Source organism: Patiria miniata, unplaced genomic scaffold (assembly GCF_015706575.1).
Source record: "Patiria miniata isolate m_02_andy unplaced genomic scaffold, ASM1570657v1 HiC_scaffold_1, whole genome shotgun sequence".
NCBI lineage: Eukaryota > Metazoa > Echinodermata > Asteroidea > Valvatida > Asterinidae > Patiria > Patiria miniata.
In genome coordinates, this window is record NW_024037047.1 from 25,630,230 (window position 1) to 25,647,143 (window position 16,914).

Here is a 16,914-nt window from a genome sequence, read left to right on the forward strand (position 1 = left end):
GAAGGAGTACAGCCAAGAGTTGTGTCACCCCTACAGGTTGCCTTCAACTTTTTCCAGTGAATTACCCACCCAGTCATGCGGACACGAATCCCCAATTCAGGTGGATCACCCAGGTGTAAGGGTGTGACCTCATGCACACCTTCTCTAAAATGGAACTTTGGCTGCAAAGATTCTAGGGGTTTTGGTGTGAATTTTATCCCGTTTTTCCCTAGACAGAAGGACAGAAATGTCAACATGGCTTGCAAATTGTGGTACAGCTTAAAATTTGATTTATTCTTCGGCTGGTGTTCAGTAGACAGTAATATTAATTTGGCAGGCTTATCTTCTTCGGGACTTCCAGGAGGCCAAAATGCTTGAATGAGCATGAGGAGGCCAAAATGCTTGAATGAGCATGGCACACCAACATTAACACCAGGTGTACCACGCCTGCAAATTAAAATTGACTGGCAAATCCTTTTGGACATGTCAACTTAATGGAGTAGGGGAAGACTACAAGGAGTGAGTACTATCAGCCTATGCCCAAATTAAGACTCAGATAAGGAGTTTTCTAGGGTCTTGGTTGTTTTTGTCCCAAAGGTTTCTGCCTGCGCATGACTCATGCGTACATTACGTGCATTGAATGAGGCATACCGTACATGTAGCTACCCACAATGCTTTGCATGACTGTGCTTCCTTCACAAATTTTTTTAAAAATTAGCCCTTCCCAGCGCCCTGTTTGGGAAGTATACGAGCATACTAGTACCAGTACGAGCGAACCCTTTGCGTTGGTTGGTCAGTTTGTCTTGCAAGATTATGACAACACTTCTCAAGCTTGTGCGTCAAAAATCTCAATTGTGTTGTTTTACTGCAGTTTTCAAAACAACCCAGATAGACATGTTTGTGTATGTTCCCATACACTTTCAGCTACCGGTAGCTGCCAATAGCTGTCAATAGTCGTGTTATTCCCAGTCACAAATATGTCAGTGTTAAGCTTTTTAACCTGCTTCTCATCATAGTCAGAAGGAAGTGTCTCTAACCTGCTCTTACAAAATGAGGCCAAAGCCCTCAAAATAATTTGAGCATTTTTATGACATTAACATATGTACACTTTTTATGTAGGAGAAAACTGTCCGATGATCTACAATATGCTACTGTTTCAAGTTGTTTCGCGTCAACTGTTTGACAAAAAAAAAAGCGGTTTTAAATGGTTGTAGTTGATGGAATTTGTTCACGAAATATCAGTCAATTATGACACATGTCCCTCGTTTTGTAGGAGCAGTTCATGCTTGAAGCCCAACTATTCAGAGATCACAGGGTCTTGTCCTTCGGGGAAACTCAAAGAACGGATGAATTGTTCCCCTCCAGCTAAACACGTGAGACCAGCCAGAAATACTTGACTTGGAGGGTTTATGGCGTGTAAAACCAGACATTATTACAGCACAAACCAGCAGTAAATGGGCTCCATAAATATTTGGGAACAAATCCCCCACAGTTCTGAAAAATACAAGAAGACATAAATGGTACCCTATAGAGAACAAAAATATTCGCTATCCGTGGAGTTGTGGTAGGGGGTATTTAATATTTAGAGAGTGTTTAAGTTGTTATTCTCTAGAATATAAATCAATCAGAGTAAACTAAAAGTTTGCCGAAGTCCGAGTCTTGAACCTTGCCTCCTGTTTTATTCCCCTCATGTCAAATTTCAGTTACCAACTTCACCAGTGGTTTAATCAAACTTAGCAATTGATTTCAATCTGTTACATGTATTTTAAACTATACATTATGTAAGTGGGGGGCAGCCGTGTTAGTCCGGCAGAAACGCATGGGAAAAGTAAGGTAACTAAGGCCAAAAAAGAAAAGAAATAGTTCTTCTTCCGATTACATGGCATTCGAAAATAGGGTAGGTACCGGTAGGTAGGGGAATTTTTTTGTTTTTTTTTGGCCAATTTTTTTGTGTACGGTGACTATGGTCATATTGAGGCATCTGCGTGTAGTCAAGGGTAAAAGGTATAAGGTGATGGTTTTGGGTGTTTTTTTTTCTCATTTTTCCAATAAAAAAATTAGGGTAGGGGCTGTCAGAATAGGGTACATGTAGGTAGGGAAACCGGAATTAGAGCTATTAGGCCCCCTATTTTTTTGGCCTAACAAGCATAAGAGTTTGAGCTGCCACAGCAACAACTTCTTCATCAGATGCAATGAAGAAGGGGAATTAGATGATGCAGTTGTTGCTATATGACCATTTTTTTAAAGCAAACTTTTACCCTTGTAGTGTTACCTCACAAAATGTAAGCCTGGTTTCCATATTGCAGACTGCGCAGACAGTAAGCAGAACCGCCGGCTAAGTTGAACCGGGTTCAACTTTGCCAATCGTCTGCGAGGGAGGTTGCGTCTGTCCGAGTTGTCGGCCGCACTTCCGGATAAAATGTTTCCATCTGCATTGCAGTTTTGGGTTCTGTTTGCTTTTCACATTTCTTACATCGATATGGAAACTAGGCTTTAGTCCGATGATTTTGAAATAAAGGCAAATTTGAAAAGAAAAAAATACCAAAACATTTCAATAGTTGCTAGTACAGTCGAGTCTCATTAATACAAACTCGTTCGGACCTATCCAAATTGTTTGTGATATCAGAATTTTGTATAATTAATGAGGAACATCAGTCCCATTCATTGTGGACATGTAAATGCACAGTCGGGACCAAGGCCTTATGTTTGTTATAAATAACCAGAATTTTGTATAAACAGAGTTTGTATCGACTGTAGTAGCACTTTTTCGGCCTTTTGAGAAAGATTTTGTTTGGATAGAAACCTCAGGCCTACCATACCGTACTTAAACCCTTCTTCTGTTTTAACAGTCACAGACAGTCAAAAAAAAGTAAAATTGTATAAAAAAGTGATAAAAATATAAAATCCAAATAAAAATCAAGATACATGTAATACCTTCTAGGTTGTCTGTCATACACTCTCCAAAAAAAGAATCTCAGACACTTTTTAAAAAAAATTGGTTTAGAATTCTGCATCAATTCGCTTGCAGCATACATTGAACATTTCACGTTTATTTCCCTCAGGAACGTACAGTAAATATGTCTTTTTCTGGCCACAGGTAATTTATTTGTGATTTGTACTGGTTACATTTCTTTGCACTCATCCCACAGGGACAACCTAAACTTGTTTGTTCGTGGGTCGGAAATTGCTGTTGGGGATTGTAGTATTCTCAATCTCAGCTTTTCTTTATTTCAGGTTTTTCACTCCATGGTGTCTTGGGAGTGTAGACTCATGAATAATTAGCCCTTTAGTAGGTACCGGTAGTCTCTGTAGGATTCTGCATGAGCGATCAACAAGATTGACTGTATCTTAAAGTTGCATCACTCGTGCTCTTCAACAAGTTCAATTTGTGCTTCTCTTATTAAATTTTTAACTTTTAATGTTTTATCCAACCCAAACATGCCTTATTTGTTGGGTCTCTGCAATCCTCTGAAACAAAAAGGGTTTTATTTTTGGCCACAAAAAGATCCGCCTTATGAGCAGACTGGTTCCCGGTCCATACACTATCGATACTGATTGTGGGGCAGGAACCAGCCAACCCAGTGAGAATGAAAAGTTTTGTCGGGCGGCTATTTATTTGAAATTTGTGAAATAATATTTGATAACTAAACGTTGGCAGATTTTTTTATTCGATGTCGTATTCAAAATTGAGTATATCTTTTGTAATTTCGAAAACGCAGCAATTCAGGAAAGGAATGTATTTTAACTCGAAAATAGCATGGGGAATGCATCTTTGGTATGCAGGATAAGTATTAAAATATGTTCCATGGAAATTGTTAACATTTTTGTTATCGCCAGACATCCACTCATTTAATGGAGTGCACTTGCCCCAAACATCCAGCATAATTCAAGTCAGTAGTCAAATGTCAACTAGTGCATTTATTCACCTGCCAATTTATTCGCCTGTCAATTAACTGTGCAATCAATCAATCTACCAATTAAGTCTTCGATTAATTGGCAAGCTTCATAATCTGCTCCAGAGAAGCATGGAGTCATTTCTTGGCTGGGATCAAGTTTCTTCAAAAATGTCAGTCGCCTGCGTAGTTGTAATTGGCAGTTGAAGACGAACATTATTAATCCAATATAGGTATCACCAACATTGTGCTAGAAAACTAGAAAATAAGAAGAGCAGTGTTTCAAAGGTTGCAGGTTCAAACCCCACTCCAGTCAGTTTCTTTGTTTTAATGAATTAAAGCTGAATGATCCTAGTCAGTTTTAAATTGTTCTTAGGGCCCGTCTCACTTCATATCCCGGGACGAGTTCTGGGCAAGTTGTGGGCATTGTATCTGCAGGTATAATTTGCAGGATTGTGAACATCTTTCCACAATGAAGTTATCAGCATTAATGGGTCAAGCAGTTGCTATTTAATTAACATTTCCACTGGACATGTTTTGGACAACTGCAGAGCTAATTCTTCTGTACAAATTTAATGATTCTACCTGCAACTTGTCTGGAACCCGTCCCGGTAATGAATTGAGGTGGGCCCCTACTTTCATGTTAAATGACTTTATTTTTTGAAAATAACCTTGTAGCCTTAATTTCTAAATGAGGAATTTGAAGTTCTGTGCTGACTTTTAGAAAATCCTGGTCAAATATGGAAAAAATGGAACATTACCCCCGAGGCCAAAAGATAGGGACACTGAACCGACAGGACGATTTACTCTCAGGCCAACGCTCTCCAGCTTGGGTGTCCGTTTCCCCCCTAAGCAAACACAGGAAAGAGCACGCATCGCTCCGGGGATATTTACTCCCTCTGTGTCTCTATCTCTCAGCTTGTCTGTCAAACCATCTAGCAGAAAAATAAAATGTGACAGACAGACTAGTAAGGCAAAACAAAACGAAACAGCCAGTCCGGCGGCGTGTAAAGAACTTCATGCAAATAAACGTACATTATTTTGTACAGTGCTGTATCTGGCATAACTTAGGAGATAAACAAGATATTTTTTAATACCAGGCTTTGCAAATCAGGCTATGCATAGAATTGGGACAACAAACTTTTTGAAATGGTTCAGGCTTTTACCAGCTACTGTTTGGTTTTTCAAAAGATAAAAGTAAATGTTTTCATTGGCGTGTGGGTGGTACATGTATGCCTAACTTGTGTGGTGTGCTATTCTGTACTTTTTTGTGTAGTAGTGATGTCTGTTTTACCATGGTGATTATCAGACTATGTCATTGTATTTGGAGGGCCAGGAGGTGTTTTTGAGAGCACTTCTGAATTAGGTTAAAGCAGCTATAAACAGAATAATCCGAAAACTTATCTGTATTGATGGATGGATTTTTAATAGGACATTCCTTGATAAGCACAGTGATAAAGTGATACATGTACAATGTACCTGTTGGCAATGTACATGTTGTGTCAACATCGTTAGAATGTCACTGCTACTGTAAACTGCTACTGAGTACTGTAGTTGTTCGAGTTGCTGAAAGGGGCATTCGTTCTCATTCCTCCATGCACAAACCAAACTCTCCAAGATTCTACAAAATCCAGCCAGACCTATTGGAAGATTTTACTGGGTTGAGGAGGAAAATCCTCTGTTTCTTCATGTGGGGCATTGATGAAATGGAATACAAGAAAATGTGTAATATGGTGGATTTGGAGAATGGAAAAAGGTTCTGAAGAAATTCCTGAGGGAGTTAACAGTGTTGAAGTCATTGTCAAAAAGTGTCCATACTTGTGTATTTTGCAACCCCCTAAGAGTTCATTGGGGGTCAAGTACCAAATACCACAGAGTTTGTGTTGTACACACTTATATGACAAGAAATGCACATGTACTACAGTTTATTACTCAGTAGTATTTTGTAGCTTTAGGTGCGGTTAGTGTTAGTTAATTAGAGAGGCGTAGATGACAATCCAGTTTAACATTTTCAGTTGTGCAGCCGGCCATAGCCTATCGGTATATTCTTGATAACTACCGGTATAAAAAGAATCTTGAATTGATAAGGGATTACAACTTCGCAGGGCAACCATTTTTTAGGGTCTGGCTTTTGTAAAAGTCGTGAATGTTTCAGAGGGGTTGAAATTTTACAAAAATGTTATTCATGTCCAAACTCTATGCATGCTCAAAAAAGCCTGATATTGTTATCACCATATCAAATTGGGGGTTTGAAGGCCCCCCCCCCTCAACCTTCCCCCTCCCACCCAGACCCCATTCCTCACCAGCCCCCACCCAGACCCCATTCCTCACCAGCCCCACCCCACCCCCATTATCCCTTCCCTATATACCCCAGCAGATGTCTGTCCATGTTCTGCATGGCTCTTTTCTGGACCACAAGATAGCATTGAAATAATTCTCTGGATCACTCCACAAGAATGCCACCAATGCAAATAAAACTGACAGCTGTATTCGGTTTTATTTGCCCGGAAGCCTCTGAAGGCCTCCATAGTCTGGGCCAGATAAGTGGCAGTCTCGAAGGTCTTGGAAGCCACAAAAAGGGGGTAATCCGCCCTCCAACGCTTCATTGTGCACTCGTGTCACGCCCACAAGCCGTGGCTTTAGGGGAAGAATGAAAGTTACAAGTGCCTTCAATGACACATGATGATGGCAAAAAGGAAAAGAAAACTCCAAGCACTAACAACGTTGAAAAGCTGTTTGGGTAGGGACCGAAAGTTAGTGGGCTTCGGATTTGGAGCCACCCTCGGGATAGGAACAAATTGGCACTGAGGGATTTGAAATCAATATCATTTGTTGACAACCTACCTCCATGTTGACAGTTTGAGTTTGTTACTGTTTGTACTTGTTGATTAACAATTGTAGATGTGTTGAACAAATCTGTAAATTGAAAAGATTATGACCCAGGGGCAGTGCCGACCCTAACCACCCCTTCATCTACATGCAGCTACATATACGCCAAGCTACATGGCTGCCAAATTTTTGTTTATAAATTTGATGAAATGTCTGCATTCAGAAAATATTCTCCAAAAGTTTTTAAAAATTAGATGCCCTTAAATTGACATTCGAAACATTTAGGATTTTGTTTGTTTCTCTAATTGGGCCCTCTCAAAAAAAAATTATGTAATCGATAGACTTTGAACGCAAACAGAAAGGAATTTGCAGGACTGTACACATGAAGTTAAATGTTTAATAATGACATGTTCCGGTAGTGCCTAGTACCGGCCCATACCGACTTGCTTGTCAATCCCTGTACAGCCCAAACTGCCCTGGCAGATGGTTTTGTAGATTCATCAAAAAAATATTTACACAAATTTATACAATGTATACAATATAGTACAGGTTACCAGTAGGTTAATCAAATGCAAGAACAAGCTGTCCTTTTGTAGCTGGTCATAGAAGAAATTCACAAAAAGGAAGTTTTTTTTTCAAATATTGACATTGTGGCTCAGTTCATTTAACAAGAAAGTCCACTGAATAATCGGCTCACTATGGCAGGAACAGTGAAGTTTGATAATAGTAAGGGCGCACAATTTTTTTTGTACATGTAAATCCTCAACTATTTGGAGAATAGATCTGTAATTTTAAAACCAGCATCCACACAGTATTGCTTGACTACTCTGCATTGTACGTGTATGTTCTGACACCCTATGTTCTAAGGTTACACCTCTATGTCCCAACACCCCTATGTTCCGTCACCCCTATGTTCTGACACCCCTATGTTCCGACACCCCTATGTTCCGAGTCCCCTATACATGTTCCAATTGCACATATTCTTTTTCCTAACCCTAACCCTTACCCAACCCTAATCCTAACCTTGAGTAACACTATTTTATGTGCAGGTTGTGGGAACATAAGGGTGTGGGAACATAGGGGTGTCGCAACACTAGAGCAGTCGCCATGTTCTAATACCCGTATGTTCCGACAACCCTAGTTCCGACAACCCTACATGTATGTTCGGACACCCCTACATACATGCATATGTTCGGACACCCCTACAAAGTACAATGTGTGTTCCGACACCCCTATGCTCCGACAACCCGCACAAACTGGTAAGATTGTGTTAGGCATGGTCAGGGTTAGGGTTAGGGATAGGAATATGAGCAGTTGGAAAATAGGGGTGTCGGAACATAGTCGGAACATAGGTATGTGCGAACATGTGTGTCGGAGCATAAGTGTGTATAAACCATGAGTACATGTACATGTATTTGCTACAAATTTGCAAAAGAGAGAGCAGAGAAAATCAGCAGCTGGTTGCAATTTAGCCCACGCGCTGTAAGTACCGTACGTGCTCTTTAGTTTTGCATGTAACGGAAGGAGCAATAAAAATTCATTGCTTAATTAAAGTGCACCGTGCATGGGTGTCCGTTTTTTGATGAGCATGCGTGTACATGATACTGGTAATTATATATGCAAAATTGCAAGAATTGTCTGCAATACACTCCAACACAGTTTCCTTTCCGTTGAGATTCTCTTGCAGTGAAAAAAAATTAAAAACCCATCTATGCAAGTTCTGGAGGCCGTTCTTTGACAAGGTTTGTCACAGAATTTATTAACAAATTGTTTAACAATTAAAACAATTTGAAATTTAAAACGCTGTGATCACGAAGGACATCCCCCCCCCCCCCACCTCCATTTTAGGATGTGTACAATATTTGAAGACAGAGCCAAGGCTTTGGGTTTGATTCCTCTTGAAAGATTGATGTCAAGAGAATAATCATGCCTCTGAGTTCAACAATGATGGATTTGGAGGATTCAGAAACATTCCCATTTGGTACATCAGTTGTTCAATGGAGCCTGCTCCATAACATCTGATATATTAGCATGTAAATGTGATGTGACCCCGGCGCCAGCCAATCGGAGTCGTCTTTAGAAATTGTGATGTAATTTCAATTGCAAATGTGTACTAAGCTGTTAATTGGTCCATTTGGATGCCATGTTTTTGTAATAGAACAGGGGTTACGGAAGACCCAATATACCGAGAGAAGGCGCTCGCTGAATGGTCAGAATGTGGAGGTCAAACGAATCGCCGAATCTGCTCTCATATCATAGACTTTTGCTGTGCATGGGGATATTCCACTCACCACGCTCCCACAAAACCTCTAGACACATCTCGGGGTTGACGCAGGGTTGACACAGGGTTGAAAACATGCATCGTTTCACATTTGAAGAATTTCAACCCTGCGTCAACCCAGGTTGATTTCCCCCCCGGGTTAAACTCAACCCTGCTCTAGACCAGGGTTGAGATTTTCAACCCAGGCTGAAATTCTTGCCACCGTTCAAAACAGTAGCAACTGAGCATGATAAGCTTGATTTGCATGAAACAAGTGTGAAACGATGCGGGGTTGATTGCGGGGTTGAAAAATCAAAATCTCAACCCAGGGCGGCACTGGGTTCGCCCAGGGTTGAGTTCAACCCGGGTTGAGAGGCTCTAGTGTGAAAAGGGCTTTATGAAAGCTAAATGAAGAGTTACCCCTTTCCGGGTTTAATTTGCCAGAAACTTTCCAGAGAGAGTCCTTCAATCACTGCCATGTTTCCAAGGCAGCTCCTCTAGATGCACGTCATCTGAATGGCCTTCACTTCTCCCAAAGTGTGAATGGTTTTTGCCGATATGTCATCAGTCATCCCAGAGCCCTCAGTGTTGATTACAGTTCAAGGATTAAACCAACAAACAGGTATCCTGACTTGAGTGGTTTAGAATTAGACAACCTTGAGGGTAATGTAGCAGCTTAATGACACCAGTCAAGCGTTACCACAACTGCAAATGCAGTATTCCTGCATGATGAGCTCAAGATCAACCTTGTCCCTACATGTATATGGGGTCCAGCAATATTTTTAGCTGCTACTGGTATCTCATAGCAGTACTGGTGGATCATTTGCATAATGGCAGATGTGTGGTGCCTGGCCATGCTTTAAATTGGTGTTAATTTTTGTATGCTGTGTCCAGGGTACAGACAGAATCAATTCTTGTGGAGTGAGATCAGAAATCACACGATTTTTTTTCACAGTTTTTCTTTAATCAATCCCAAACAGCATCACTAAATTATTATTATTCCACAATAATAATCACCCAATGAGTATCACCCATTATCCAAGGAGCCAAGTAGTCTCAGAAATGTCTGATATAACTAGACATGCAGATATATGCAAGCTGCGCGCCAGCCAGTCGGAGTCGACTTTACTAAATCGTGACGTCAGTTCCTTCCCAAATCAGGACTAAATGGTTTTATTGGTCTATTCGAATGTTTTGTATTAAAACAACAGCCGGGCGCATTATCGCGTAACATGATACAGAGCACATGAGTCTCAGCGAATCGGCTTACATCATAGACCAGGGCATTAAAATAGACTATGAAAAAAATTAAAGGGATGCATGAGGAGGATGGGATGTAATACTTGCAATTCAGACTGTTAAAACATTGACGTGTTGGAAACGATATTGCCAACTTGTGCATGTTATACATTGCAGGATCAAATGAGAATACAGGAAGCACATTTCCCTGTCAGGGTCTACTTTTAACTTTTTCTTGTAACTATGTTAGTGGGTCATTCCACCGGGTTGGGAAGCAGTGCATGTTACATCCATATATTTGGTTATATTATTAAAAGTATCAATGTATTCTTAACAATTGCTCAACATAATATTTGTCTTAGGGTGTTTCAATACTTGAGAAAGTATGAAATTAGTTGAAAGTATTTTGACAAAAATATGAGCAAAAATGTATTAGTTCGGACGTAACATTGACACCGTGTAAATGTTACATCCAAATATTCAATTTTTGCCATTTTGTACACGTATGTAAAATATTATACCCAAACTGACATTGCATATTTACAACTGGACACCTAAGCACCAAGAAAAGCTTTTGTTTTGGTATAGTCAGGGTTCAAATATAGCAGAAACAATACCTTATGTGTGGATGTAACGGTGTAAAAATCACTCAATGGAAGTGTGACATTTGGGTTTTACACCGTGTCAATGTTACATCCACACAACCAAGCTATCATATCTGCTCCATTTGATACCTGACTACCATAACAAAAGCTTTTCTTATTGTGTTGCATCTATACTAAGAAGTACGCAAAGTGAATTTGGGTAATGTTTCGCAGAAATTTAAAAAAAAAGTACAAATGTCATATTTGGATGTAACACTGACACGGTGTCAATGTTACATCCAAAATGACATTTGTTGCTCATATTTTTGGCAAAATACATTGAAATGATTTCAAACTTCCTGCAGTAGTGAAACTCCCAACAACAAATATTATGTAGAGCAACTGCTAGCAAGGCATTCATGCTTTTCTTAATATGATCATATGTCACATATTGTTCCCCAACCCAGTGGAATGACCCAAGTAGACTCTGGGATTGAGGTTGAGCCAAAGAGAACAGCGTGCCCAAATAATTGCTTTAAAAAAATGGATTTGTACCATCTATAACCATTTAGACCTACAGATTTCATTTCCAAAAACCTTGGTGGATGCTGCCATTCTTAATTGGCATTGACCTCTAGTGACCAGCAAGTGTAGCAAATGCACTTTGCTTTACGTCCATTCATTGTCTATTCAATGAACAGTACAAACACACTGAGCAAATACTATTGGCTGACCTATTTTATTGCGGCTTTTGTTAATTCCTCGTTTCAATATTGTCGTAATTTCCACTGTTTGTCTGCGGCCGCGGTGATCAATCATACTGGTAGCTGAGGGAACCGATCATCATTATGAGAGTGCGCGCTCCGTTAACGCACTCCCTTATCATAATAGGGATATCTTTTTACGAGCGCGCATTATTCGTGAGTATGGCAATACAAATGAAAGTCAGAGTCATACAGTTAAAATATAATTACCTGGTCCCAAAAAAAATCCATTCACCAATAAAAAAAAAATTGGTTAAAGGTACATACATGTACATATATTTAGGATCGCTTGCTTTTTGTGATTCTCGCTTAATTATCTCCGCAAAAAAGGTGAACGAGTAAATTCCTCACGGCTGAATACAAACATGTATTTAGCTTGTCCTTATTCTGATATTTTTATACTACCGAATTACAAAGTCTTTCCTTCCCAATAAAGATTAAATTATCCAGAATTACCATTTTTACCTACATTGTCAGCTTTAATTGAATCGAGGGATTTGGAATTGAGATGTCATCATCAATCAGAATTGCAATTGATGGCTTATTGAAATTGTAAAAATATCAATCACCTTGTGTGGATTTAACACTGGTGGTGGATTAAGAAGACGAAAAGACTCGTTCTGATTGCTGGATTTACAGTTGTATGAGGTCACGATTTGCTTTTGGTAAGGGATTTAGAGGCCAAATTATAGTTTCCTTTGAAACTAGGATCAGTTCCATGCCATAAAGTAAACGACAATGAAAATGTCAAATTTGGAGGAATACAATTGTACGGTATAGCCTGTCGTGACTACAACTTAGTATGATGGACAACAAGTCTTTGGGGCAATTCTATGGTTACTCACATTACATTTTTGATGTACTTTTGAGTTTCCTTGGGCTGTAATTACCTTACTGAAAAGGTTTAATAACTGTTATCCCTATGGTAGATAGAGTAGTCACTTAAATGTCTCAAAATAAGAAGTTTAAAATACTGGAAAAAACGAGAATTAAATTTTTTCTATTGCTGCAATGGAAACTTCTAAGGGTTACATTGTAAATTCCTAAATTGTACTTGAGGGTGGCACCACACTCTTAAGCAGACCATAACAACCTCCTGTGGTCCTATTATCCGGCAATTTACCGTCGGACATAAACAAGGTTGTTGTCTCCACAAAATCCATGGTAACGCGTTAGATTAGTATTCATCAGAAGTTTTGTATTAATCAAACAGTCTGTTGATATTATGTCTACTGGCCGCCCACAGGGTCTAAAAGTCACCGCAGAAATAATGATAAATGTTGACATCCACAGGTTTACCTGTGTGTGTACATGTGGTTCTACATGTGGTTGTAATAGTAGCGGCCTGGATAGGTATACAGCATACCATTGATAAAGGGCATGGGCGTCACCAGACCAATTTAAATTGGGGGGGGGGGGGATGGTGTGACAATGAATTTTCTACAGACCCTCAGACTGGAAGGTACTAGTAGCCACGAATCTGGTTTTCCCAGATTGCACGTTGACCTTTAATGAATTATTCATATTTTCTGGGGTTGGGAAAGAGATAAATTTACATGTAGGCCTATTCCACACATCGCTCGATCGCTTGATGACACGACGACGTGTGTATAGTTCGTGTACGTCACAAGCGTGCGCAATATCAAATGTCAAAGTGACACGTGCGCACAACCGTATGTCGTGATGATTGCAGTGGTGTTTTCAGGTCACAAAAGCTCGCCATATTAATTTTGTTTTTTTTGGGGGGGGGGAATGGACTCCATCTGACTAATGGGGGCGCTGTGAAATGCGGGCAGTAAAATTGGTCGACACTATTGGATATAATAGATGGGGCATTTTGTTGCAGCATATTAGCCGATGGACATGTTTTATTGACAAAAAGGAGTAATGGGGTTGGGGGAGGGGGTACATCCCCCACAGCCCCCTCACTCGGATGCCCGTTATGAATTTTGCCATCTACACGTACGGTAGCACTGAACTAAACTGGTTTTTAGTTGGTTACTTTTGAAAATCAATATTCATCTGGATCAACTGCAAGGGGTTAATGTTTTAGTATAAAGGTGTATTTCTTGAATTTTCATAAATCAGTGATTGTCAATTATAGATTTATTAATCACCAGAGAAATTTGTCCATTCATCAACAAGTAATTAAACTTACCGGTACATATGTAGTCCCTTTAATATTGAAATCCTAAAGTATAAATATGGTAGGGGTGAATTTTTCCTGTCATTGATCATTGTAATTTGATTGATTGTTTTTGTAGATTTGGAGAAAATAACTCCAAGTTGGTGGGTACGATTTATACTTAATTGGTTTTGACAAAAAAAATAACAAAAAAGTCCATATACCGGGTAGTGACGATATATGGCTATATTTGCCCATTTCTGAACACAATAACGACGTGGTGGCTAAGTCATGATTTGGGGGAATTCCATGAGTTTTATGAAGTTTATTTTTTGAGTGTTTTTCTGGGAGAAAATTTAAAAATTCCCCAATTTGCTGTTATTCCCAGAAAACTGCCTGTGTGAGCTAGCTACAAATTTGGATTTCCTGTGGATATTTATAGAGATTTTTTTTACAATAGTTTTCCAATCCGAGGGAGGATGTTTCCAGCTAACAAAGCAGCAGGGGCTTGTCCAGTAGCCATGGCGATTTGTCACGTTCAATTTGTCGTCCAGATTTGTCGCTTTCAATTTCAATCCATGCACTTGTGTGCTGTAGATTAGAATAAACTGCTTGGACATGTTGAAATCACCGTGCCCATGCAATCTATTCAGCGTACAACAAGAGTATACCATACATTTTGTATACATGTATATACAATCAAGCTTGAGTTGTTTGTCAACCACGGTCAAAATTTGGTTTGATACAGATTTGAAAAGAGCAAATCTCAGCATTACTGCTGTGAAAACCGCATCCTGATCCCATCTTTAGTTAAAAAAATTATGGAAGTCGGAACACCAAGAAATGTGATGAAGTGATGTGATGAAGTGGCCCTATTTTAGCCTGTATCTCCAAATGAATGTTCCCGACAAACGACTCATGTAGCTTGATTGCATCACATATGGTTGATATTATGACAGATCCAAGTAGGGGTGTGCGTTTACGGTTAGTACGAGAACCGGGTACCCGATTAAAAAAAAACATGAATACCCGGCACCCGTTAAAGAAACCCAATTCCAAAATTCAAATCTCGGAAGTTGCTGTTGAGATTGTTCATATAATGTCCACATGATAATACTAGCACATCAGTGCATCAACACAGAAGAGACAAGTGTGTAAAGTCAGCTTTATATTATAGCTGTGCGGTGTAAATTGTAACTTTCGTGAGTGCCACATTAACGCGAAAATGTTTTGTTTTCAAAACATTTTCGCGTTAATGTGGTTTATACTCAAGTATATATGTAGCCTGAAAATTCCCTACCAATGACATTCGAAATCTTTCTTTTTTGTTGTTTGAGAAGTTACTAGAAATTACAGTAAATCGTGACGTAATAAACAGGACTCCCGATGCACAGTAGCATACACGAGTCCTGTTTATTACGTCGCGATTTACTGTGTTTTGTTTGCTGCCCGCAACGACGACTTTTACACAGTTGCACGTTCGGGTCGAAACTGGACCTGAAAAACAACGTCAAAAGTACCCTTTGTACTCATTTCATGACAGAAACAATAGTCGTTTTTATTTCATCACACCTTAGGCTACATATACCCGAAAAATGACGGAAATGTCTTCGAGCATTCCACAACCTCTTTAAGCCAAAAGACATGTACTGGTACATTAAACTAGTGGTTCCCTACATGTACTTGGCACTTTTCCCATTGTCATAAACATTACAGTACACCAGATGTTTTCAAATGGTTTTTCACTGGATGAAAGTACATGTGTACAAAATAATAAAAAGTAGTAGCATTGAGTACGTACATGTACGGTCACCGGTTGGGTGCACTTTCCAACTCCAGTTTTCTTGCTGCAAAAATCTCTTGTAAAATGTACAATTTTAGAACTCATCCCCCTTCCCTCTTTTTGCATAGAAATTATATAAATACTACACCTTACAAGCAACATTTAAGATCTTTTAATTAAAAAACACAATCACCCCACAACTTAAATGTATGTCACCACCTCTTACAAAAAATATTCTCATTATTTTCTTGATGCGCATAATTCCTTTCTGCAAAGCCTCTCAAATTCACTGCTAATTTCTTCGGATGTGAAAATGGCTTCCCGATCACCCCAGGCCATAATTTTTTCCCCTGAATGGATCAAACGAAGTTGTTTACCTGCAGGTTGCAGCTAGTTACCCGCACAAACGATTTTTGCGGTCAGCTACTAAAGTTTGCCAGACTCTTGTCTGCTTTTGTTGCACAGTGGGTGGTTAGCCAGCTCATTCTGTTGTGGTCTGCTGAGGTCCTGCACTATCTAGCATTAGGTCAAGCAGAGAAAGTCAACCTTTATAGTGCCACAATGTTGAAATCTTATTCACCCAGGAATTTTTTTAATGATGGACTTTTTCGCCAGAAAATCTTGTTTTGACTTGGTGCACTTTGTAGCCCCAGATGCTTTGTTGCGTGGCCATACATAAATAATGTTATTGCCGACGTTTTGAAAGTTTATTCAATGACACTATAAAGTTGAACAGGGCTGAGAAACAGACACTTTTCAGCATGGAAAAAAGACAGGATCACTCTGTACTTAAACAAGTAAAACAGGGCCAATTTAGATATTACTGCACCCCTTTACAGGTTTTTTTTGCGTGAAATTCTTAAAAGTGAAAAGCTACAGACAGGAAAGATAATTTGGATTTGGGAAAAGTGTCCAGCTGGCTCACTTTATGAAAGACCAAAAAATAGTGGTGGGATTTAAATCAGGATTTTTATAATTCATTTTGAATTCTACTATTCGGTTTGGATTTTGGAAACCGGATGTTCGAAAGCAACCTTTGAAACATTCAGGCCTTTCCGTTTTTTGTAACATGAAGTCAAGAAAATAACTTGAACCTCCCCCAATTTGCTGCAATAGTCTTTGATTGTAACTGCATTCACTCAGTCGTCTTGGTTCATGAATAGCCTGCCCATTGGACTGATCAGAGAGTTCCCATCCCTGTTTTCAACATGACAGCTTTGGAGTGTTTTTGTATTAGGCCCAGTGGTCATTGAATCCCACAAATGATACCCAATCATTCAGAGGGCATTGCAGTTTGCATGCGGCACCTCACTTGTCACTTTTTGTTGGCATGACTGTGAGCTGAATGGGAGCTTCTGGTAAAATTGGACAACCGTTTATATTAGGTTTGAAAAAAAAATAGGATAACTGGATTTTGAAATCTCCTATTTCTCCCACGACTACCAAAACGCTCCAACT